Source organism: Anas acuta, chromosome 3 (genome assembly GCF_963932015.1).
Source record: "Anas acuta chromosome 3, bAnaAcu1.1, whole genome shotgun sequence".
Lineage (NCBI taxonomy): Eukaryota > Metazoa > Chordata > Aves > Anseriformes > Anatidae > Anas > Anas acuta.
The window spans coordinates 100,616,580-100,641,194 of NC_088981.1; the positions used below are offsets into that span (position 1 = coordinate 100,616,580).

At 35.2% G+C, this 24,615-nt stretch overlaps 1 long non-coding RNA gene across 3 annotated transcripts in view; it reads right to left on the reverse strand.

Moving 5' to 3' along the window:
- The window catches only part of LOC137854718 (uncharacterized), a 136,806-nt gene that overhangs the window by 11,752 nt on the left and 100,439 nt on the right, over positions 1 to 24,615 (reverse strand). For 2 of the 3 annotated variants that reach the window (XR_011095352.1, XR_011095349.1), the window contains 2 exons: positions 17,675 to 17,750; positions 435 to 762 (listed from right to left, as the gene is read on the reverse strand). This is a non-coding gene — a long non-coding RNA (uncharacterized lncRNA). Of the gene's footprint in view, positions 1 to 434; positions 763 to 15,415; positions 16,058 to 17,674; positions 17,751 to 24,615 lie in introns of those variants that run through there. The other variant, XR_011095351.1, reaches the window with a different exon arrangement.

Genomic DNA, 24,615 nt, shown 5'->3' on the forward strand with positions numbered 1-24,615 from the left:
TTTCAGGTGCTTATAGTTTGTTTTATCACCTAGGATCATGTCACACTATTGCGTTTCAAGATCCCAAACCTTAAGACCTTTGCCATTTAAGTTATCACAGCAGTTACAAAATGATAAGCCTGTTGATCCTGAATTCAGAGGAAATCACTCTTTTCCTTTGGAAAACACCAGAAGCCTGAAAGGCTGTGATAGTACTTAGGGCCAAGACTGAGGACCACTTTTTCTTTTTTTTTTTTAAGTTTTTCTTAATATGGCCCAATCATGTAAAATTTGAGTGTGCTTTGCCATTCTCTTAACATATGCAGTAGGTGTATTCTTAATGACTCATAGAGACACAGAGATCTATAGTAGGTGCAAAACCAGCCATTAGCATCCTGTCACACCTTGCTTCTTTAGGAAGTCATGACAAGGATGTGCTTTTAAAAATTCCTTACCTTTTTGTATGTCTTCACTTCATTCCTTACTTTTGTTTCTCTTTCTGTGCAGCTGCAATAATGGCAGCTTCCACCTTTTCTACTTCTTCATGTTGAATTTTCCCTCTTCTTCTTTTATGTGTATTTCTTCCATTTTTTTTTTTCCTCATCCCTGCCATCACCGTCCTTTTCTTCATGCTACCAACATCTTCCACCATCCCTCCTGTTTGCCATCCTCTTTGGTCCTCTTGACTGCTTGTCCCTCTGTTGGAAGCAGCCCTGGATTCCTCTCTCTGCTCTCTCTCACCATTTAGCAGCAAGGCACCATTTAGCAGCGAGGCACTGCCACCTGCAGAGAGAAGCTTTGACAATGACTACTGCATGTGAAATGGGAAACAGAAAAATATAGCCACTGAAGGAGCAGCAGCTGCATAGATTTTGGAGGTTTTTACTTTGGAGTAGAAATTGGTTTTCCTACATTTTCTTAAATCCACCCTTATTTAATGTAAGGTAAAGTCTTGTATTAAAGTTTGCCAGATTCAACATGTTTAAACAGGATGTAGTAGTGGAATATTCCCAGTGATACAAACTGAAGCCTTGTGTTAAAGTTACAAAATTATGTCCAAGTCTGACCAGGGTATGAATGGCTCACTGGACATTAATTTATACAGTCTGAGCAAACATAGGTTTATACCCTCCTTGTGTGCTCTTGGATACAGCAAGTGGCACTGCTTAATTGTGTCTGTCTGATTTACTATCTAAGCTTCTTCAGAGGATCCAAACAAGCCTTCATCCCCATTTTAGACACTGACTTACCAGTGAAAATCTTCAGTCAGATATATTTACAAAAGGCAATAAGAAGCACCTCAGTTTAAAATCAATTTCTTCTGTCCTTTTGGGGGATTATTGGCAATCAGAGAAGCATTCAACTTTGGGCATTGGAAATTTGTATTAATAAACCAAATGTGCTCTCTGGAACTGAAGTCAACTGCCATGGTATGCCCTGTTCAGGTCATATTTACATCTCATATTGGGAAAATCCTTGCTGACTCCTGAACTTTCCAAGCATTTTTTCTGAAAGTGTTCATTATCCTGGACCAAGACAATGCCAGATCTGTTCTAAAAATATAAAAGTTTAGGCAATGGAGTTGGAATATTTATGAAACTCACCATCGTTTGCCAAAATCTACATTTTTTTCATTGTCTCTGAATTGTTTAAGAATATGAAAAACTATTTGCTGTAACACAGTTACTGCTGTAACTCAACTGAGTCTAAATTCAGTTTCACCTACATCTTGCTTGTGAGAAATTCTCCAGGTTAAAATTATTTTGGCTGACAAGAAGGTTCACAAATAGAAATGGTACAATTCCCTAGAACTTAAACAGATACAAGTACAAAAGTTAGACTGCTTCCTTAATAGAACTAAGTTACTCCAGCTGACAAGGTAGCATCCTGCAGGTACCCTTGCAATTTCAGGAAATACGGAGTTAGTCATGAAATTATCACATAAGGAACATAAGTAGAAGAGAAAATATTTATAAAATAGGCTTTTAGAAAGAGGGAAAAGAAAAGAAAAGAAAAGAAAAGAAAAGAAAAGAAAAGAAAAGAAAAGAAAAGAAAAGAAAAGAAAAGAAAAGAAAAGAAAAGAAAAGAAAAGAAAAGAAAAGAAAAGAAAAGAAAAGAAAAGAAAAGAAAAGAAAAGAAAAGAAAAGAAAAGAAAGAAAAGAAAGAAAAGAAAAGAAAAGAAAAGAAAAGAAAAGAAAAGAAAAGAAAAGAAAAGAAAAGAAAAGAAAAGAAAAGAAAAGAAAAGAAAAGAAAAGAAAAGAAAAGAAAAGAAAAGAAAAGAAAAGAAAAGAAAAGAAAAGAAAAGAAAAGAAACAGATGCCTAAACATTCACTTGACTACAGAGCTGAGAAAAAGATGATGGGGAAAGGGATCTTTTTTTTCTTTTTTTTTTTTTTTTTCCACTGCAAAACTGCCCCAGCAGTACATTAATTCATAGCATTTGTACTGCTCTGTGGGAACTCTATGATATGTGCACAGTGTCTTTTTCTTGCTCTCATTCTCCAGACAAGCAAAGGCTGAAGCAACGTATAAATGCATACATGGCAGGAAGCCAGGCCAGAGTCATTTACTATGTTCTGGAAAAAGAAGCATTGTGTAATGTCTGATCAAGAATTATGCAGCTGTTGAAGATAAGAATATTTCTCCTTCAAAACATGAGAAATTACTATTAGGTACCGGAAGCTGGGTGACCTAACCTGTCCATCAGTGAAGAGACTGTCTGGAGACCAGACAAACCCCAGTCCACACTTCTTATTGCTACCGTGCTGTCCCATGAGTTCTTTTGACCAGTTGACTTCAGATTGTCTCCTCTATCCATCATCATGCTGCAGCTCAGTTCTTACTCATCTGAGTGATCTGATTTATCTGAGTAGCAAGCTGACACAATGTGTTCCTTTACAGGTGCACTGCTATGAATTGGGAGCAAGACCACAGAGGCTGGAGGGTTAGTATCAATATATAAGCAACATAAGCTCAAACAGGCTCAAACAAGAACAAAAACTTTGGCCAGCTTTTTAAATTTATATCAAATGACAGATTAATAGAGTAAATTATAAGCTATTCAAGGCACAGTCTCCCTTTTCGTCCTGTATTCCACATACTGAGACTGGAGCCTCCACAGTATAAATAATTATATGTTTATTATAGGGAACATTTTTATTTTTTAAGCATGAAAAACAACATCGTCAGCAAAGCATAAATATATCTTTTAAGAAAGACAGCTTACCCACCCAAACTTTAGTAATGACAGAGGGGAAGAAGTCAGTTCCTAGAACAATAGTGAACATGTATCACCAAACCTACCATATCCAATTCAGTGCTGACTTATGCTGATTGTGTTTTCTTTCACTCTCTTCCTTCATGTTCAGTGCTTTGGGGGTTTTCATCTCAGAGTTTCACTACTATCTGTGTGTGGATGATACAGGATCTTTCCATATGCTCAGAATAACTTAAATAAACTCTTCAGCCATTTGAAATGTGTGTGTTACTGTTTAAGGGGAAAAAAAAAAAAGAAGATGGAGGGGAAATGACAGATGTTTTTACTCAGCAGTGTGCTCCCATGATTTTAATAAAGATTTTTGATATATAAATAGTGCTTGCAAGGCTAAATATTTTTCATGTGGTATTCAGCTGTAGCTTTGTTGTTCTTTTCAGAATGAAATTCAGCTGGAAAAAATACATGATATGGTATTAATATACATGTATATGTGCCTTTATGATTCTATAAAAGTATATGGTTCTTTAAGATTAAAATAAAACCAGAGTAGGAGTTAAATAACATTAAAATATTAGAATCTGAGTGTGTAAGCAACTGTTTGAAAATATCCTTACAGATTCCATATGGCTCCAGCAGTCAGATCACCCCACCAGTTTGAGTCAAAAAAATTAGATTCTGTGTAGAGAGGTAGTACACGTCTAACCGTAATGGTAGTCCCATTCAAGCTCCACATAATCAGGTGTGTGTTTAAATGTGCATCCTGATGTTTCTGTACAAGAAGGTTGAATATAGTCACAAAAAATGGGGTAGATTCACAGTTTACAAACAATTTACTGGCAATATGTTGTTTTCCTTAGTTCTAAATATCTGATATTTAAAAATGGGTTAAAGGGCTGCAAAACTGAAATGTTTTAAACCAATGCTCACAGAAATCAACATGCATTTTCTCACTTTATCAGTTAATCATAGAATGGTTTGGGTTGGAAGGGACCTCTGAAGATCACCTAGTTCCAACTCTCCTTCCAACACCTTCCACTAAACCAGGTTGATCAAAGCCCCATTGTAAAGAATTTCTATCTTATATCTAATCAAAACCTACACTCTTGTAGTTTAAAGCCATCACCCCTTGTTCTATTACTACATTAAAGATAAAGAGTCCCTCCCATCTTTCTTGTAAGCCCCTTTAAGTACTGGACGGATGCTATAAGGCCTCCTCAGAGCCTTCTCTAGGTCAAATAACTCCAACTTTCTCAGCCTGTCTTCATAGGACAGGTGCTCCAGCCCTCATGGTCCTCCTCTGGACCCACTCTAACAGGTCTATGTTTTTATTATGCTGGGGACCCCAGAGCTGAACTCCTGGTGGATCCTCATTAGAATAGAGTAGAGTGGGAGTTCCTTGAACTTTGATATCAAGGCTGCATCCTGATTTAGCAGGGCCATTGGGCACAGACTTAAGATCATCCTTCTTCAACAGAACATTTGGGTCACATTTAAGTTTAAACACATACTGAAAGTGCTTTGTTCAGTGAAATCTTATTAACTTCAGACTGCCTACAGACATGCCATCATGATAACTCCCAATAAGCATGCGTGAACAAGGTTTACTGCAGCAGATCACTGAGATCAGAGGACTCACCAAACATAGAGAAGACAAGGTTTAATTTCCAGGCCCCAAGTCTTGCTCTAAAAAGAATCTTCTCTACCTCTGGGCATGTTGCTAAGCATTAACCAAGTACTACACCCTTGCTAATTTTACTTAAGGTGGAGTTTTGCTCCACTTTGCTGTGGCTGCAAGTCTCAGACTCAATCTGATGACAAACGGTCTTTATTATTTTACTTTTTTATTTTATTTTATTTTATTTTATTTTATTTTATTTTATTTTATTTTATTTTATTTTATTTTATTTTATTTTATTTTATTTTATTTTATTTTATTTTATTTTATTTTATTATTTTATTTTTTTATTTTATTTTATATTTTATTTTATTTTATTTTATTTTATTTTATTTTTCTTTGTTGGGATGATTTTTAGCTGGGTAACTTCTCTCAGGTGTTTTTGTCATGCAGCCAAGCTAATTTCAAGACAGGTGAAAAGAGAGTGTTTCCCTTTACTTTACAGATGGCAAAAGGGAATGTCTGAACTATTCTTTCAGCCATATCCTTGCTGTGAAAGCCAGCCCATGAACTTTCAGCATGGTATGTTAACTCTGGTGCAGCATTTGGCTAGAACTGTGTCTGGACCAAAAATTTGGATGCAGACGCCTACATTGGTGTATTTTTCCATCATATTTCCAGTTCCAATATTAGAATGGGAAGACCGAGCTCAGTTCTGTCTGTACCTGCTAATGTACACCTACACATAGCTTCTGTGCATCTGTTCTTTGTCTGGTAACTTGGGGAAAAGAGTATTGCCTTATATGACGGGGAAACATATTCCGAGGGAAATTGCTTTCACAGCTTGTAAGGTTTTCAAGCATTGAAGTTAGAAGCACCAGTCAAGCTTCTTGGATAACTACATCAAAAATATGAATATGGTTCCCCATTAGAAAATAATGAAGATAATGAGAAGGGGGTAGTTATATTTTAGTATCCTGCTCTGCGATTTCACTTTAAGACTGTGCATAAAGTGATTAATTTCTGCATGGCTCTATGTCTTGTTTTCATATGGTGAACTGGTTTTAATCCTTCATCAGAGAATGCTGTAAAAGTATTGAATACACACACAGCCAGAATGGATTAGGGAATTTGATCTTTCAACAGTTTTGTTTAGTAACATGATTTAACATGAATTTATTTTAGGGTTGCTGATGCAACACTTGGTATATATAAAGACTGCTAAGGAGTCCTAGTCTAAATAAAATTCAATCACAAAATAAAAAATAAACACTTCTACTATTCATGTTCAATTTGTGGACTGCTGTAACCAGTACATTGCCAAAGGTTCTGATTTATGGTGAGAATATCGAATGGACCTTCATTCTTATATTCATATTTGCATGCTTTTGTGAATATTTATTTAAATAATTTAATTTTAGATAGGAGTTTATGTATCTTGAACAACTTTTTACAAAAATGTCACATTCAATATAGGGATCAATGCCATTTTTTTTCATCTACAAATGAGATATTGTTTCTGTTTAGAAAGGAAAACACATTGAAGTCATTATTGGAACCAGATTTCCCAAGTGCTTTTTAAGTAAACTGTATGAGAGACTTTGATCTATTTAGCTGACTGATATCACAGTTCCATGCATATGTCCTTCCCAATTCTATTGAAAGCCCATTACTGTTTCAGATCATATGTTGCATTGCCAATGGGTTTTGTTGCTACAAGTTAAGGCCAATAGCAAAGGGTCTGGAAGCTAAAATATGTGTGTATATATATATACACACATATATACACACATATATATATACATAAATAAGTTATTTAATATTAACTGAAATATTTTACACTAATAAAACCAAAAAGTAACATTTTTCCTTTCCTTTTTGTCTGGCCTCTGAATAGAACTATTGTTTATTTTAGATGAGTGAAGTTGGTGGAATCATCATCCTTAGAAAATATCATATTTTTGAGTCCAAGCTTTTGGAATCTATCCTCTAAATTATCGGCTTTAGTCTGTGACTGAGAGACAATCTCCAGCTACCGCATATGTTACCTCTATGTGCATGGAAAGCTGGTGCAACATTTAGCCTTGTGACTTATCATTTGTGCACAATATCATGTCATGAAACACTCACCAACCTCCTGAAGAGAATCAGAACAATATCTACCATAATGAAGTACAGTTCCAGTGGGCACCAAATTACATCTTAGATATTTTGCTACTTGTCCTTTATCAAGCAAATGTAAAATTGTAGTGGGGATACTGACAGATTCTATAATTCAGCTGTCTGCTGCTTTATCACAGCTCTCAGTAGGTCTCTAATGAATATTTCTGTATGCATGTTTCTGACTGATAATCAAACTAAGAACAAGTCCTAATTGGGTTTTCCAGTGCACAGAAAAGTGCCTATATTACATTGGCAGATATCCCAATCAGTGTTAAATTAAAAGTACAAACATGACAGACTTTCCTTTACATTTTTTTTTTCAAATGACGTACTTTTTACTTTTTTTTTTTTTTTTTTTAAGTTGTGAATGTGGATGGAGAGCAGGATAGTACAAACAGACACTTTTACTACATATTACCCTAGGAAAAAAAATGCAGAGAAGGGGTATGTTGCATCTAATTAAAGTATGTAAAACAGTGCCTTTGGGTTTGATTCTCTATAGATTCACACCAAAGCAACCTGAAATTTCTTCAGTAAAATTGGTGAAAATAGGATGAATGCTTACATTTTTATCAGACGACTAGTGTAATAATTACTAGTATTCAGGACCCAAATCTGCACACTATTCCTACTCAGGGAATTTTAATGCCATTAAGGATTTAAATGTGACTTGAAGGTAGAGTACACCTCTTTGTTAGACATCCACAATATTAAAGCCAATGGAAAGTACCTCTACACACAGACATGAAGACAAGCTAACCAGTTCCCTACATACGGACTGAGCAATGCCTTTTAGCCTGCAGTGGGGAATTAGATGAGTGGCGCAAGAAAAATCCACCATGTATTATCTTAGAGATTATCAAAAATAAGGTATCAGTATGTAAGAAGGCAAATGATGGTTATATAGTGTGTGGTTTTATATTTCTTCTTAATCACCCAGTACAAGAGACATGATCAAGTTATGTCTGTGGTGTACATATCTATACAGCAGGTAATGGTTCGACTTACATACATGTATTTCATGCATGTTACTCCAGAATCCGTGTTCTACTGCATGCATTGGAGCAGGACTATTGTATATGGCTCCTGTTACTTTAACTTGATTTTCTACCAGTAAAATAAATTATAATTCAACGGGTTCTATTTACTAGAATCATCAGTGAAGGATTTCTCAATTTATTAGACTTCTCAGTAATTTATGGAGTCTAGTTTGCTCTAAATTAAAAAATGTTAAAAAAAAAAAATGTTAATCAAAGAGGCTGAAGAGGGATCCAGTCAAAAAGTCAAAATAAACAATTGGACAGTATGGTGAAAATATTTAATAAGTAAGGGTAAAGTGTTTTTTGTTGTTGTTGTGTTTGTTTGTTTTAAGAACAGACTTGAACAATCTATGCACACTTACAGCTCTAAATTAACTAGAGACATAGAATAAGTATCACCAAGAATAGTATTAGGTACTGTTATTCAGACTACAGCAATAATAAAACAGTCAGACAAGATGCAATATAGTGCATTACAATAGAAATCATTTAACACTGAAATTGGGTCTTTAACAAGAGTTATTTCTAGTTTCCAATAATTCTGATGCATGGTCCACTTCTAACTGCAATTTGTTCATTTATGCAAAGATCATTCCATACTTTACAAAGAAGGCCTTATTTATCACATTCCTAAAGTTCTTTGTATAACACCTAGATATGAAAATAGGCAAGCAGGGAGATATGCTTGAGTACCAGCATTATTAAAAAAACAAGAAGGATAGTAGAAGATGATACGGTGCAGAAGCAGAATAACTGCAGTTTCTTTTTACATTGAGATAATTTCCATATGACATTCCATATCCATAAGAATATGGCATATCCTTATGCCAAAGATCCCACATCTCACCCTACCTCCCACTGTCACTGAATCACATTAGCTGGGACAACAAGCGGTAATGTCAGCTCTATGATTCGTGTGCATGCTGATGGCCCCTATGAACCTTAAAATGCTATCTGAGTGTAAATGAACTCCTGACCTTCTTCAGAGAACTAGAAATTTTTCATTACATCCTTCCATTCTGAGCAAGGTAGAATAAATACAGAGACAATGACTTTAAAAAAGCTGCCTTTCAAGGCTAAATTATGCCTCAAGGAAAATGCAACAAGAAATAGTTCCAGAACGAGGAATAGGTGCTGTCTTTCATTCAGAACAGAACTAAAAGTTTCATTTAGTTCTCAAGACGTTTTTCCTCTTCCTGTGAATTATCTTCACTGGCCATGGCTAGAGGCAAAATCCTGTATAAAGTGGATTATTCATCTGGTAAATTCAAGAGTTCTTAATTTCATATGCCTGACTTCAGATGAAAATGTTTTCTTAGAAATATGGTTTTCTAGTCTTCCTAGACATGGGTTTGGTTTCAAACTTGTTAAAAAATCAGAATTATGATGAAAAGGGACAGGAATTAAGAAATTTAATAAAGATGTTTTGGATAGTGGAAATCTTGAATTTATTTTCTGCTTACATATTTGTAAACCTACGTTTGATTCTAATGCAGTTAGGGAAAGATGCTGCAGCTTTAGACTATTAGATGTGTTAAGGCAACCAATGTCTTAGTGTCCAAAACATGCCTGACTAGCTTCATAAAAATATATAATTTTAATTGGCAGAGGCCAGAACTCCTCGTGTATGCCTCATAAAAGTATTTCTTGAAGAACAGATATCTAATTATTGTCAAATCCACTCTGTAAGTTTACAGTATCTAATCTTATGATTACAGACAGGTGCACTTAAAGCAGAATATGGAAAATGTTTCTAATTCAATTTAATTGATGAGATAACCAGGACTGACTTTCTACTAAGGCCATGTACTTTGCAGCCTTGATTTTTTTTATTATTATTATTTTTCTTTGTCTGTGCCATTAATGGTTGATCCTGTTTGTTGTTTTGTTTGTTTGTTTGTTTGTTTTGTTTGTTGTTTTTGTTCGTTTGTTTGTTTGTTTGTTTTCTGTAAAACAAAGGAAGAAGCCAGTACCAGAACTGAAGGTACATTACCGTGATCTTCAGAAATAACAAAACAGGCACAGAAAGTAAGTAAATAATAGTTATATGCAACTGGTGAAAGTGTGCCCTGGTAGGAAGCTAAAGAAATTCAAAGCTAATTCATCTTAATAAAATGAAAATTGTGCTTAATATCTTAGGTCCGTCTAGACACTTTTAAGGTCCAGAAGGGAATATTTGTTTAGAAAACTTGTAGATGAAATACAGTTTGATTGACACAGTTTTATTCACCTCCAAAATTTTTTCAGGGATGAGTCAACTATAGATAATCTCATGGGACAATGGCTTAAGGAAACTTTAATCTGTATTGCCCTCTAACATTATCTACTTATTTGAAATAATGCTGTCACTATTTAAAACAGATGTAGAGAATCCAGGGTGTATATGGGATTTTAATAAAAAACTCCAAGTAAAATTAGTCTCTCAAACAGTGAAAGCACTCGAGTAGTTATTAATTATAAAGATAATACCATCTTCTTATGGTTTGAACAGCCGTGCTGAAATTTGATATGAACTAATTCATTTGTATAAAATGCAACTGAATACTTATCATCCAGTTTATAAATTTGCCTATTGCTATGGATCTAAGGACCAAAACATACAGAAAAATACCCTTACTCATAAATGAAGTATCTCTTACTGGTATTATTTATTTGACAGAGGATCCATCTGGGAGAGGCTTTTGTCGTGCTTGATAAGGTACACATATGTAGCAAGGTTTTTCACCTGCTCTCTCCAATATGTAACCATTGCTACTATGCCAAAACAATCTGCACCAATACACAATCTGTAATGTAAAACAAACAGTTTATAAAATGTATGGCTATGCTTTTCTTATGCAGCACATTGTACTCTGCACAAAGCAAGAATAGCTAGCAAAACCTTAAGAATTTTAAGAAACAGATTTTCAGCTATTCATTCAAATCATTTTTTAAACCTGAATGTCATCATCCAGTTGCACAATACAGATTACAACAGTCACAGTGATTTTCCCATCTTTATATTTTGCTAGTAACCCAGATGCTTTCACTCCCATCTCTGATGTTTTTCTCTTTTGCCTGGGATAAGCATGTGGCTGACAATTTAACTTTGCTGTTGTTAAGGCAGAATTTTACAGCAAGCTCAGGCACTTCTCCTTGAGGGTATCCTGAGAACAACTAATTGATTCATATCCCTATGTTTCTTTCAGAGAAAACAGGGAAAGGTAAGTCATAGGTTCAGTCTACAGTATTGTCAATTTTCTTCAATAAATTTGGCAATTTTTCTCTCTCTGTAATAGCAACATTGCTGTCAATTATACAAGCAGGAAAATGGCATTGAGTCTCTTGAGAACTGAAGAAAAATATAAAAAACAGATAAAGATGGAATGTGAGCAAGCACCAGAGTCTCAAGGCATTCTTTGTTCCAAGGCTTATACTGTTCACTGAAGTCACTGCTGTTTCCCTCTGCTCCTTGTCTGTAGGACCAAAACTCCACTACTTTTGTGGAAGTGAAATTTCAGCAAAGAAGATGAGATTCAGCCCAATCCAAAGGAGAAAATAAAGAGTTTTTTCTCCTTTTAAGACGCTTATGCAATACATTGAAAAAAAAAATGGTGCCTCTTTTAGCAGAGTGTTAGTAGAAAAATTACACATTGAAAATTGAACAAAGGGGTTCAGTTTGGGCTCAGCCTTTCTCCAAAATGAAACTGAAGTAGACCTGAAGAAGAACATTAGTTGAAATATATAACAACACTGCTAAAGCAATCATTCTTTGCTTTTAAAACAGTTTTTTAATTGTTATTTTGTCACAAGAACAGTGGATTTGGGTTTTGAAAACACCAGAGCAGTTTCTTGCTGCCTTAAATTAAGAATAAGGTAATCTGCTTTGTTGAAGGCTACCGTCTCAACCTCAAGGCTTCATATCACCTGTGACCTCAGCTTGTCTGAGAGATTTTTTGAGGGGGTTCACAATTTTTTGCCAGGCAGTGACATCTTTTCTATGGCTGGTTCTTCCTCCTGAGGTGAATTCTACATGTATCTTTTGATAACACAGTTGTAAAATTATCATATTTTTCTAGATATTTTCTTGATTTTTGAAAAGCGGTATGTTCTCATGGAAACTATGGCATTCTACAATAATCCTAGGTTATCTAACAAAAATAATTTTATCCAGTAATGTAGAAATAATAATCTTTCTTACAGAACACTTTATATATTTATATATTTTATAAGATGTGTAAAATATTATCTCTACCAAGGAAATCTGATCCCAGATGGATTGCAGGAAGCTTTTTTTCAGTACTAGTTGTCACTGCAATTGAAAGTACTTTAAAGGGTGGCAAAATGAACTGAATTCAAATGTACCCCAACACATCTTTGAAACAATTATTAGAGGTATCAATAACAAATTAGACTTATTACCGGTGATGTGTTATTTTTGTAAGGGGGATACATAATCTCAGGAGAACTGCTTATTTTTATGAAGATTGCTTTAATTAACAGACAAAACTGGTTCTTGTGGGGGATTTCCACTAAAATGCATTCATAATTCCTTTGTAAAATTCAAATAAATTTATGTAGCCAACATGACAGAGCACATAATATGCAAGGACATCTCCCATTTATAGGCAGATTATGCCACCTTTACCTTTATTGATTTTGAATGAGAACACTCGAGTAGTGAGAACAATACTTGGTATGGATAAGGCCAGTCAATAGGTCAAAGTTAATTATATTAGCTGCCTCAGAGAAGTAAGGGAAAATGTTTTAAATATTAACAAGGGACTGAGTAAGATCTCTATTCTTTCAGATGAGGTAGAGTGGGGGTTGAGCTCTGCAATTGTGATTCTGTGAAAACTAAGGAGACATTGAAGACTTTACATGAAGGCTTTACATTTCCACTTTCTCTCAGTTTGATAGAGCTTTATTGCTAAATTTGAAGAACTATGAGAAGCACAAAAGTGCTTTTCTAGCAAGTAAACAAAGGGATCTTCATCCATCAGCACACCAGAGATTGTAATGGTTTTATTGTTACACAGTTTTAGGCATCAGCTATGCTAGTGTTTTACTCTCACTTGATTGCTTCAGTCACTGGAGAGAAAAAGATTATTTTTGACTCTGCTCTGGATTGTACCATAGAAGTATTTAACTTTCTTCTTTGTCTAAGGAGGAAAACCAGAATTAAAATGTATGTTTGTGAAATGTCACTAGGGCATTAAGAATAGATAACTAAAATAAATAGCATCAGCAAATCTGGATAGGATAGATATTTGCATTATATATATATACATATATATTCATCTATACTTTACAATCATTCTATGAAAACATCAACTCAATGCTTACAAATTGCCAAATAAACTTTAACCAAATAGAAATCTGTATGAAAGAAATATCAAAACAGAGAATAACTGTATGGCTACAGCTATGAGTTCTTTTTGAAATACTTGTTCCTTTGACTCAAAAGGTATATGGATGAGAAGAAAATTGTTTGGAAGATGAAAAAATCAAAACTATACAGTGGCTTCTGTATAAGGAAAAACTAAGTGGTCTTAGACGTACAAGGAAATTAAAGAAATGACCAAAGAAGTAGTGTGACAGAAGAACTATAAAATTGTTAATGGCTGGGAGACATTTAATGTAGAATAGCTACTTTTTATTTCTCTCTCTCTCTATAAAATATATATATATATACATATATATATATATATATATACACTGTAGGTGCATATGCAAAGCAAACAAACAAACAAAAAAAGATTGAAGATTGTTCGTCTCACATAAAAGCTATTGAAAATTGTTTAATGCAAAGACTACAGATTTTCCTCAGGTGGTCCCTGAGCCTTAAATCACTACAGAAGCATTGTTGTATTTGCTGTTCATAATCTCTTTCTTTGCTTTTGGCCTTTCTCCAAGGTGGGATTTGAAGACATTTACTCTGACCTAATAGGACTTTATTTTTTTTTTCTTTATTTTTCTCCCAGTCTAATACTTCAAAATTGCTTGGAGGGAAAAGAATAATTTATTGTAAATTGTTACACATGGACTTATTTTGAATTGATATCAAGGGCATTCTTAAAATCTAAGCAGGTTCTTTTGTACTATTTCTCTAAATATTATCAAATAGGAGGCTTGATCTTCCTGCAGATATCAATAGTTCCTGTTAAATTCAATCTTGCTGGAGCAAGCCAATTGTGAATTATATTGCTATTCTTTTTCATTTCACTGCATCACATGCTTGGAGCTGCTTGGGTTTCCTGCCAGTTTAACAACATGAATTTCAGTGATTTTCTTTTTCCTTCTTTGTTTTGCAATCTCGCTTAACTGTGAGACTAATGGATATGCTTAACTTTGGAATAAATTAGAATTTATGTTCCTAGCTGGCAAAAGAACAGCGAGCTTACATGAGGTGAAGACATTTGAAATTGGAGATTAGGTGCTTTGCTGAAGCGCAAGAGACATGGTTTTCCAATTGCAACCTGAAGTAATGCTTGACTAAGTGACGATAGGGCCAGGAAATGAATGTAATCAGAAATTTCTATATGAAAGTACTTGTACTGAAACAGTAAGACACAAACTTTTCAAGGGCTTTCTGTTTCTAACACTTAAAATGTAAATACATGGATGGTTAGTTTTGTTTGTATTGTGGAGGTTATTCAAAATCTTCACTTTTGCCCTATCTCTTTTCCCACAATGGCTTAGTGGTAATTTTGCCAATGACTTAAACAGAACTATGGGTACTATTAGTACTCATAGTTCTATGGATAGTACTAGTGGGATAATCACTAAATGTGGTTGCTCATAACATAGACAGTAAAACTTGAGTTAGTCACCTGAGGCTGCTGAAACAAGGGATTGAGTCAATAATCAATGAAGACTGAGTCAATACAATCAGCAGAGCCCCAAATGAGGTATGTCTTACCCTAAAATAAACACCTATAATTAACAAATTGAACACTGTCCCAAATACATTGCCTGTAAAATAATCCTTGGATGACTACATCTGGTGTATATTCCCACATTATAAACATAAAATAAGGTGACCATAAATCCTGCCTTGGGTTTCCAGTTTTACACATTGCAATTACTGTATCAATTATTTGTATATTTTCCTTGAAGTCAGATGTGTCATCTACATTGTCAGACCCAACAAGTCTTAAAGATGTTTAAAATCCTTTGGTACCTTCCAGAATGTGACAGTTAGAAAAAAGCTCCCAATTACTTATTTCTTTACAACAACTAGTAATATGTTTTAAAATCACAGTAAAATTGCTTTAAAATTGCACTTCAATTTTATTAAAAAATACTAAAAGTTATCACACATACAACCAGCTAGTGTAACTAGCAATTATTTATTGATTTCATAAGGATATAATCAAGTGACGCCATCGATTGTGAAGGAAAGCATCTAAGGATGGCAGTCTTACATAGTTAGACACTATTATTATACAAAATCTTTAACTATGTTACAACTTTTCTGTTTGTACTTAGTCTAAGGCAACAAAAATACTTCAAAATCTTTCAGTGACTGGGTTATAACAATATCATAGAATAATAGAATCACAGAATCACATAATAACAGAATCACAGAATGGTTTGGGTTGGAATTTTGTATGAAAACTTTGTTCTGTTTTAGCAAAATACCTGGTTGTGAGGAATTCACCTCTATGACACATTTTCTATTGTTTTGTCCACTCTAATTTTAAAATTATAAAGGATTTGTTTTAAAAGTCTTAAAAACCAGGAATTACACTGTTTTCTTGGAAAGTTATCAAAATGCTATGAAAAAGAGGGGAAGTACTTTCATCATTCAGGAGCTTCTTGCTTACAGTTTTTCTCCATGCTTGTCGCACAGGCTTTAGACCTTTTTATTTTTCTACTTTTATTCATTCAATAATAAATCTATTCATGTTGTTCCCTGTTAGTGTAGTCAGATGTACTAAAGGGGTTTAAAATAAAAGGGTAAGTCAGGAACAGATGAGGACAAGCCTTTAAAACATGAATTAAGGTTTTTGCATATCTTCAGTAACAGTAGCATGCATCCTTGAACCATCTGCAAATGAGCTTAAGGAAAAAGAATTCAGAAAACACTTGCAAGACGATATGACCAATTGCATATATTTGTTGTTGTTGTTCTAGAGTCATTTTTAGTTCATCATTTGATGCAAAGCTTACACTGAAATCTGATATTCTCTGTCAATGACACATAAACAGTATCTGTATTACATGTTGATATCTTACATAAAGATTTTTCTAAGTAAATAATTTACCCATTCATTAACTTTATTTTAGTCATGAGTAATGATGACAGCCATTTCTGCTTGTCAACAGCAAGTATCCTGTGGTAGAGAATAAATGTTATGCACATAAAATGGTGAAACATTTCTTGGCTTAGGTTGGGGTAAATTTCCAGATAAATTGGAATTGAGGTGTCCTCATTCAGTTTAAGCAGAAACAACCTGTTAATTACATAAGAAGATAGAACTGTGGTGGCCAGATGATAGATTAAGGGTCAAACTCAAACTCAATTCAATGAGATTATATTGTGTCAATGAAAAAGACTCAAAATATCTTCTATGCATGACTAGGCAATTCTAGGCATTCAGGAATAACGGTGTTTTGCACCTAACTGCAGACTGCAATAGATTTCAGATCTCCTCCATCCACTAATCAGACATTTGAAATATAAAAAGTTGGCATAAACTATTAAATTATTGTCATTGATAATTTCATCATTTCCTTAAAAGATTCCCTATGTTTTCTGGTACAATCTTGCAATGTATAACACTGAAAGTTTTCTGTCTCTAAGGAACTGAATCCTTCTATAGATTATATGTCTAAATGTGTGACCATTTAGAAAGAAAAGGAAAAAAAAATTTCTCATTAGAAAATATGACACAGCTTAGAGAAAAAGCAGATACTGTCTGCATGTAAGCATGTGTTGATGCACACATCCCTACCTATTTAATGAAGCAAGACTGATATAAAATTGTGAGACCATCAAATATAAGAATATAACTTGTAGGGTCTGTGACTTCCTAATCCTTTAGTGCTTGTGAAATACAAAAAGGGGGTAAAACATCTTTACTGAGTCCACCTTGAAAGCTAATATTTCTCAGGCCACAGTTAAATGGACTGCAAATATGCACAGGTGTGTAACACATGAATAGGGTTGACTAAGCTAGTGAAGGGTGTGATGGGAGTATTGTATGCATGTTATTGTTAGCCCAAGCAAAAGAATGTCAACAATATACAAGATATTGCAGAGGCTGCAAGTTGGTAAAGAGCTACAAGAACAGCTTTATCTTTTTTTTTTTAATCTTTTTTTTTCCTTTTTTTTTTTTCCATGATATAGTGCATTTCCTTGCATTTGTATATCATCTGTATCAATTAACTACTAAATTATCTTTATCTATTGATAGTGGAAACAAAAACTTTAGCATCAAAGAAAGGAACTGCTCCTTGAAGATTTAATTATTGAGAAAAAAAATAAAGAAAAGAAAGAGTTCTTTTGCATTGTAATCAGAAATGTGCACTGAAATGGATGAACAGTCCTTTAAAAATTAGCAATATGACCCAGTCCAAAATAAGGACTAGCAGAATTAAACTCAGTGTAATCATATGTGATTATACACATGAATGGTAACAAATGAAACGGTTCTTATGAGTAAAGTTACTCACCTGATTAACAGTTGAAGGTAACTTTTAATTTCAAACCTGATGTTAACCTTTCCATAGATCTCAACTTCTGTTCTGCCTGAAATTGCAGATGTGATGTAATTAGTGAATACAGTACTTTTGTACCTTTTTTTTTTTTTTTTTTCATTTAAAATTATTCCAAAACACCATTTCTGGAGTTTGGTTCCACCCAAGTGTGAAAAATAATTATTTTTCAATATTATTTTATATAAAAATATATATTAAATACAAATATATATATTAAATATTAAAATAATTATTTTACAATATATTGCAAATTTCAACAATACTTTGCAAAATAATATATCCAAGTATCTGTCAGTATTTTACTGTAAAACAAAAATAGGGCTTATTTGGATGTAAAGGAGGGGTCCTTGGATCAATTTTTATCTTACATAGATAAATCATCCAGAGCTACTCAATAAGATTTGAATTTTAAAACAATTCCTTTTCATGCTATTTTTATTTAAATAATTGTATTCACCTTTTTGATGAGATATGTCCCCAAAACATAAAAATTAATGCAAATACTCTATTTATTTAAAGGGAAATGCAAACAGTTCCCTTTAAAAGACTTTGTTTCTCCCTTCTTATTTTGACCTGCTTAACCTTCAAAATATGGAAGCTGATTACATGACTAGGATACCTGACTGAAACCTGGAAGAACTGCATATCTTCTCCTGATATGCCCATGCTGCTTGTGTGACCATGGACGCTTCTTTTATTCTCTGAATGTCCATTCTCCAAACAGCATGTTTGGAGAAATCCAAACAGCAGATTCTCTCCAGGTTCTCTCCCACTTTCTTCTCTCTCTTTTTTTGTTTGTTTGTTTGTTTGTTTTTTGTTTTTCTTTTTGCTTACATGGGATGCAAGCTACTTTTTGGAAATTTTCAAGAAAGAAAGAGTAGCTGATCAGAGTTTGCAAAATTGAGGAGAACAGTCCATAGAAATAAAAATCAAAACTAGATGGGATCACCTACTCTGCATACCTCACTAAGTTCAGACCACAAGATGTAGGTACCGTTTTGACAGACTAAACTGAATTCTAACAATACTTGAGAAGAGAGAATGCCCTCTTGTTCTTTCATCCCCCAAATAAAACCCTCTGTACCAAGAGTAGGGAAAGTGCTTTCTTTCCCTATTAAAAAAATGGAAAAAGTTTTGATATAACAGAAGAAAAAAATATTTTTCTTTCCTTTTTTTTTTTTTTTATTTGTATTTAATGAATAAGGAAAATGTTGTATAAGTCAGTAAAACCTTTGTAGAATAAGCACTAAGCAGTAACAATCCATCAAGCCCCTTTCCTATGTTGAATTCAACTTGAATATTTTTTATTAAAAAAAAAAGCTCAAATTAATTGTAACAGTAAAAATACTTTGTGTTTGTGTTGTCCCAAGACTGTACGAAATAATAAATACTATAACAACTAGAGATTAAGTTTTCTTTTAATTTTTCTACTCTCTTGGGGGCATTAACCAACCAGATACACAACAGTTCATATCTCGAGCTTAAATTTTAACTCTAGATAGTGGCCTCAAGACACCATTATAATAGAAATAAAAACAAAACAACACAAAACAAATCAAAATAAGGATGATTAATAATGCTGCTGGGGTTTCTTCTGTTTCAAATTTTCCTCTTCTCCTTTTCAGAATTTGGTAAGTCTGCTTTGTATTCATCTATTTTTGATAGATTGCTCTCTGTCTCTCTCACTCTTTTTTTTTTTTTCTTTCTTTTTTTTTTTTTTAATGCTCCAATCATGTTAGCTTTATTTATGTTTACTCTAACCAAATTTTCCTCTTCTATGGAAAGAGATTTCCTTTGTTCCAAATAGTTTAAAATGTTTTGCCTTTTGGATGATAGCAAAGCAGACAGTCTGGGATGGGCTGCTTGGATCTAGAAAGAAAGATATTACAGAAAGAGTAATTTAAAGATAGCAAGGAAGTAATCCACTTCTTTCTTTGCTTTCCTTATACTTCTTTCTCAAAGAATCACTGATTTAGTTGACAAGGAATCTAAATGTGTTTCATTCTTTGATTTATACCTACTACTAGTCAACACTTTTTATTTAATATCAAAAAATTTCAGTTCACTGAATTTTTAAACTATTCTGCACTCGCGTTTTCAAAGTCACTGCTGATGAAATAGAAGTTCTTCCAATGGGATCCCACCATCCCTTTTTGTGTATTTGTATTGTGTTTACATGACAAGGTTTTAGTAGTAGGCAGGCTGCAGGGATGGCCTCTGTTAGAAGAGCCGAGAGGTTGCCCTCATATCAGATCAGAGCCAGCTCCAGATGGCTCCAAATGGACCTGCTACTGGCCAGAGCTGAGCCAGGGAGAGATGCTGGGTGGGCCTCTGGGAGTGCAGACTGAAGAAAGGGGGAGGGGGGGGATAAATGATGCATAACTGCAGCTGGGAGAGAGGAGTGGGAAAAAGTGAGAGAAGCAGCCCTGCAGCCCCCAAGGTCAGTGCAGAAGGAGGACACAAGGTGTTGCAGGCACACAGCGCAAGTTCCCCTGCGGCCTGTGGAGAGGCCCCTGGTGGAGCAGGCTGTCCCCCTGCAGCCCATGGGTCTCACATGGAGCAGATCTCCATGCTGCAGCCCACAGAGGAGCCCCTGGTGGAGCAGGTGGATGTGTCCTGGAGGAGGTTGTGGCCCATGGAGAGCCCCTGCAGGAGCAGGGGGTCTGGGGGAGCTGACGCCCATGGGAGACCCATGCTGGAGCAGTTTTCTCCTGACAGATGGACCCCGTGGTACGAAGCCATGTGGGAGCAGCTCTTCAAGAGCTGCTGCCTGTGGGCAGCCCCTGCAGGCTCAGTTCGGGAAGGATGGCATCATGTAGGAGGGACCCTATGTGGAGCAGGGGCAGAGAGTGACCGTGAAGGAGCAGTGGAGATGAAGTGTCAGGGACTGACCGCAGCCCCCATTACCTGTTTTCCTGCACTGCTTTGGGGGAGGACATAGAAGAGGGTGGATGGGGGGAAGGTGGTTTTGGTTTGCTTTTAGTTCTTAATGTTCTAGACTGCCAGTGATAGACAATAAATTATATTACTCCCCCTTATACTGAGTCTGTTTTGTTTGTGATAATTAGTGAGCAAACTCCCAGTCTCAACCCTTGAGCCCTTTTCCATCATGTTTTCTTCCATTGAGGAGGGGGAGTGAGAGGGCAGCTATGGTGGAGTTGATCTGCCAAGCAGGGTAAAAACACCACAGTATTCCCTCTCAACTCCTTATAGAACATTAATATTAAATCTCAGAGTTACACTTTTGCTACTGATGTAACCCACATGGTACCAATAAAACGAATATACATCTGACCAGATTATCAGTGTTTCGGTTTGTGGTCAAAGGGTTGAACCATTCAAGGTGTAATTTGGTGCAGAATGCTGTCAAGATGTGGTCACTGTTGGATGCAGTTAAGTTGATTGCTCCATACTGGGTACCCAGAATTTGAGGTATTTCCTTGGAGACTGCAAAAGATGGTTTAGGCTGAGAGAGGGTGAACCTAAAGAAGAACAGAAATGCCTAACACCCCAAATCATGTGGAAACGAGAATAATAAAGGCCCTTCAGAGACCACTTTGGGTCTTGTCTATCTGAGATTGGGAAGGGTGCTATGACTAATCTTTACATAAATTAAATATAATCTAAAGGTAATAAATGGAAGTAGACTCACCAGAAACAACAGGTTGAGTCTTGGATTTATTTTAGTGTGCTTTGTTCTGAACCCAGAGTCTGTACAGTTCTGCAAGAAAGATTTCTGTAATTAAAAAGCTAACAACTGGGTTAAATTGGTTCAGTTACGAACAAAGTGTCTTGTAAGTTCCTCTCAGAACAAAGGTTTAATGTAAACTGTCTTTTGGGTTGAATATCCTGCTAAAACATGTTTGAAGTAAGTAATAAATAAACAAAATCCTGACTTCAAAAAACTGAAAGTAAGGGTTCATAGAGAAAAATAATGCCTTTGTAGACATGATACTACCCCCTAATATGTGGTGAATAATTGACAACCATGTGTTGATTTGGGGGACTTTTTTTTTTCTTTTTTTTTTTTTTCCCCAATTCATTTATTTATTTTTAAGAGGAAAGAAAAGATTTGAGTTGGCTCTGGTCCCATTGCCACGAGGTGGCTGGAGCCCAGCCATCTGTCACAGCTGCTGCTCGCCGTTGCTACCACTTTAATTGACAATAGACCCAGAGCCCGGCAATAATTGGGGCTCTGGCACAAGTAGGCAGGTAATGGCACCCTTTTAGCATCCTACAGTCCCCATCTGTGCACCAGCCCTGCCTGCCCCCTCAGCATGGTAGGACCTGGGGACCATGCTGCCAGCTTCCCAGGTGGGCAGGGAAGTGTTAGGAAGGCCTCAGGGAAGCCATGCCCACACCGAAATTGAAAACCTCCCCTAACTCGCTGGAAGATCCTAATTATGTTTCCAGGGTACACATACAACATCTGCCATTCAGCCCTTGTTTTTATATTAAAAGAAAAACAAATAAAAGAATATTTATATTATATATATACATGGTAATTTCCAGTATATGGACTATCCCAGTCAGAGTTTCTTTGTTAAATGACCTCAACAACATTTTAAATTAAATGTTTTAGAGTTTTTCTTCCCCATCACAAACACTACAGATACCAAAAGCTTTGCTAGAAGTCTTTCCAGGAAGGATTTCTTCAAGGCTTTTGCACTTTGGGGGGCAAAGCTGGATCTTCACTGTCATCAGAAAGATCAGCCCTTCCCTTATGCCATATGTATAACCCTGGTCCCAGAATATTTCATCCAGGTATTTCTCTGTTCCCTACAGGCAGTAGCTGGCAAAGTATGAACAACTGATTTGCAAGTTTGGTGTCATTTGATAGTATTCCTAGAGCTGCTGCCTTCTTAAGTGGAAGTAACTCGGGTTTCCACAGCAGGTGCATGCATGCTCGAAAATAAAGGCCTACTCATATATTTAAATTTTTACAGTCCTTTGGGCCTCATTTGTGAGGGGCATAATGGGCATAATGAAGTAAACAGAAAGACCTCAGTTTGCTCCAGAGAGATTTGGTTAAAGATTATAGGGTAGTTTAAGGTTTAAGGCAACTCTTTGGGGGTAAATCTCTTTCTTTGTTTCCTTCAAGCTGAATTAAGGCATATATGGATGTCAGGACTCGGTCTAGTGATTATAACTATGTGAGAAGTATTGATGACATTCTTTACTTCATAGAAAATAACTTTTGTTTTCTACGTTAAATTAATGTTAATGTTAATGTTAATGTTAATGTTAATGTTAATGTTAATAATAATAATAATAATAATAATAATAATAATAATAATAATAATAATAATAATAATAATGTTATTTAGAATTGGCGTGATATATAATCTCATGTAAGTGCTTCCAGACCAGGCCAGGCCAACTGGCCTGCTATCAGGGCAGCCTGTTTTTGGTGGGAGCACTGCCAGAATGACCACTGCCAGAATGGCTTTGGGTTTTGTCATACCTCACTTTAGCATCTTTAGCATGATTTAAACCCTACAAAATTCTTTTCTTGTTGTTTTCATCCTTAGTAACTTAAAAAAAAAAAAAAAAAAAAAAGCTTTCCCAGTTTTATTCCCCCTTTTTTTCCAGAAACAGAAGCTCAATATGCTTTCATAATAACCTTTATAGAAAATTTAACCCATGAAATTCTTAATATTAGTGATAGGTTTACTATTGGGAAAATCTCTCTGAGCTAGTCCAAAACTGATTTACCAGCTCTTGTCTTCAGAAGTGTGAACTTTTTCTTCAGTTTTTGACAGAATGGTGTGGACTGATGTTGCACTAACATCACTAAGTAAATTACTCCAAGGACAGCTTGTAGCAGAGAAATGGAGTTTAATGTATTTCAGTATTTTCAATCCCTTAACCACGTATCGGCAAAACTTCACCTGAAAAATTAATGAAACTGTGAGCTGAGTGGTGGGAATTGTTGAAAAGAGAAACACATTATACATGACTTGTTAAGTAGCCAGAGATGCAGTTACTGTACACTCATATCTTGAATACAAGAAAGGACATTTAAGACTTGGTAAACAGGTAAAGACAGGAAGTATTCCTAAGAAAATAATATTTTCTTATATTCCTAAGAAAATAATATTAGTCAAAATTGCTGTAATTGGAAACTATTGCTGACATGATTTTTTCCTGCGAAAAATAAGATTATAGAGAGAAAGTGAGTGCACATACACACCCACACAAGTGCACAGGAAAGTCTGTAAGGATGTTTCTATCTCAACATGAAGAGATAGTTCTGTTCAGTCCCTGTCTAGTCAATTTTCTACAGCATAATTTTAGACTTGCAGATTTTAGGGCATTTCTACATCATAGATGATTCTCAAAGAATTAGTTGCAAAACAGAAGATCCTGTAATAATTTAAGTAAATTTATTACTGGGCATAAAATAACCTGGCAGGAAAATGATGACTACAAAACATTTGTTTCCAGGATGTTGGCTAGCTTCATTTAAAATTTTGTTATTTTATTAAGCTGGTTTACAGTGTCATTCCAAAAGCAATTAACCTGTTTAGTGAGAATCTGTAGCAGTGTCACTCTCTTCTCAATGGAATGAATGAACAAATGAATGCAATGTACAAAACAACTTCAGTGGCTTCTAAAGGCCATCTAAAGCTCTAAATGTTTGTGAAATTGGGATCGGGATACACTTCCAAATTTTACTTAAGGAAAGATATTAAAACCAGATAAACAGACAATATGTGAAAAGGGAAGAGCGAAAGGATCCTGCTTCCCTTTGCAAACCTGGAGCAGCCTCACATTCCAGACCATCTGCAAGCTGCAGAGCCTGTGCAGGCATGTCTGCTCTTCAGCTGCATGCACAGGACACATGGTTAGATACATTTCCTGAAACTTATAGGTTAGGCTTTAGATTTATGTGG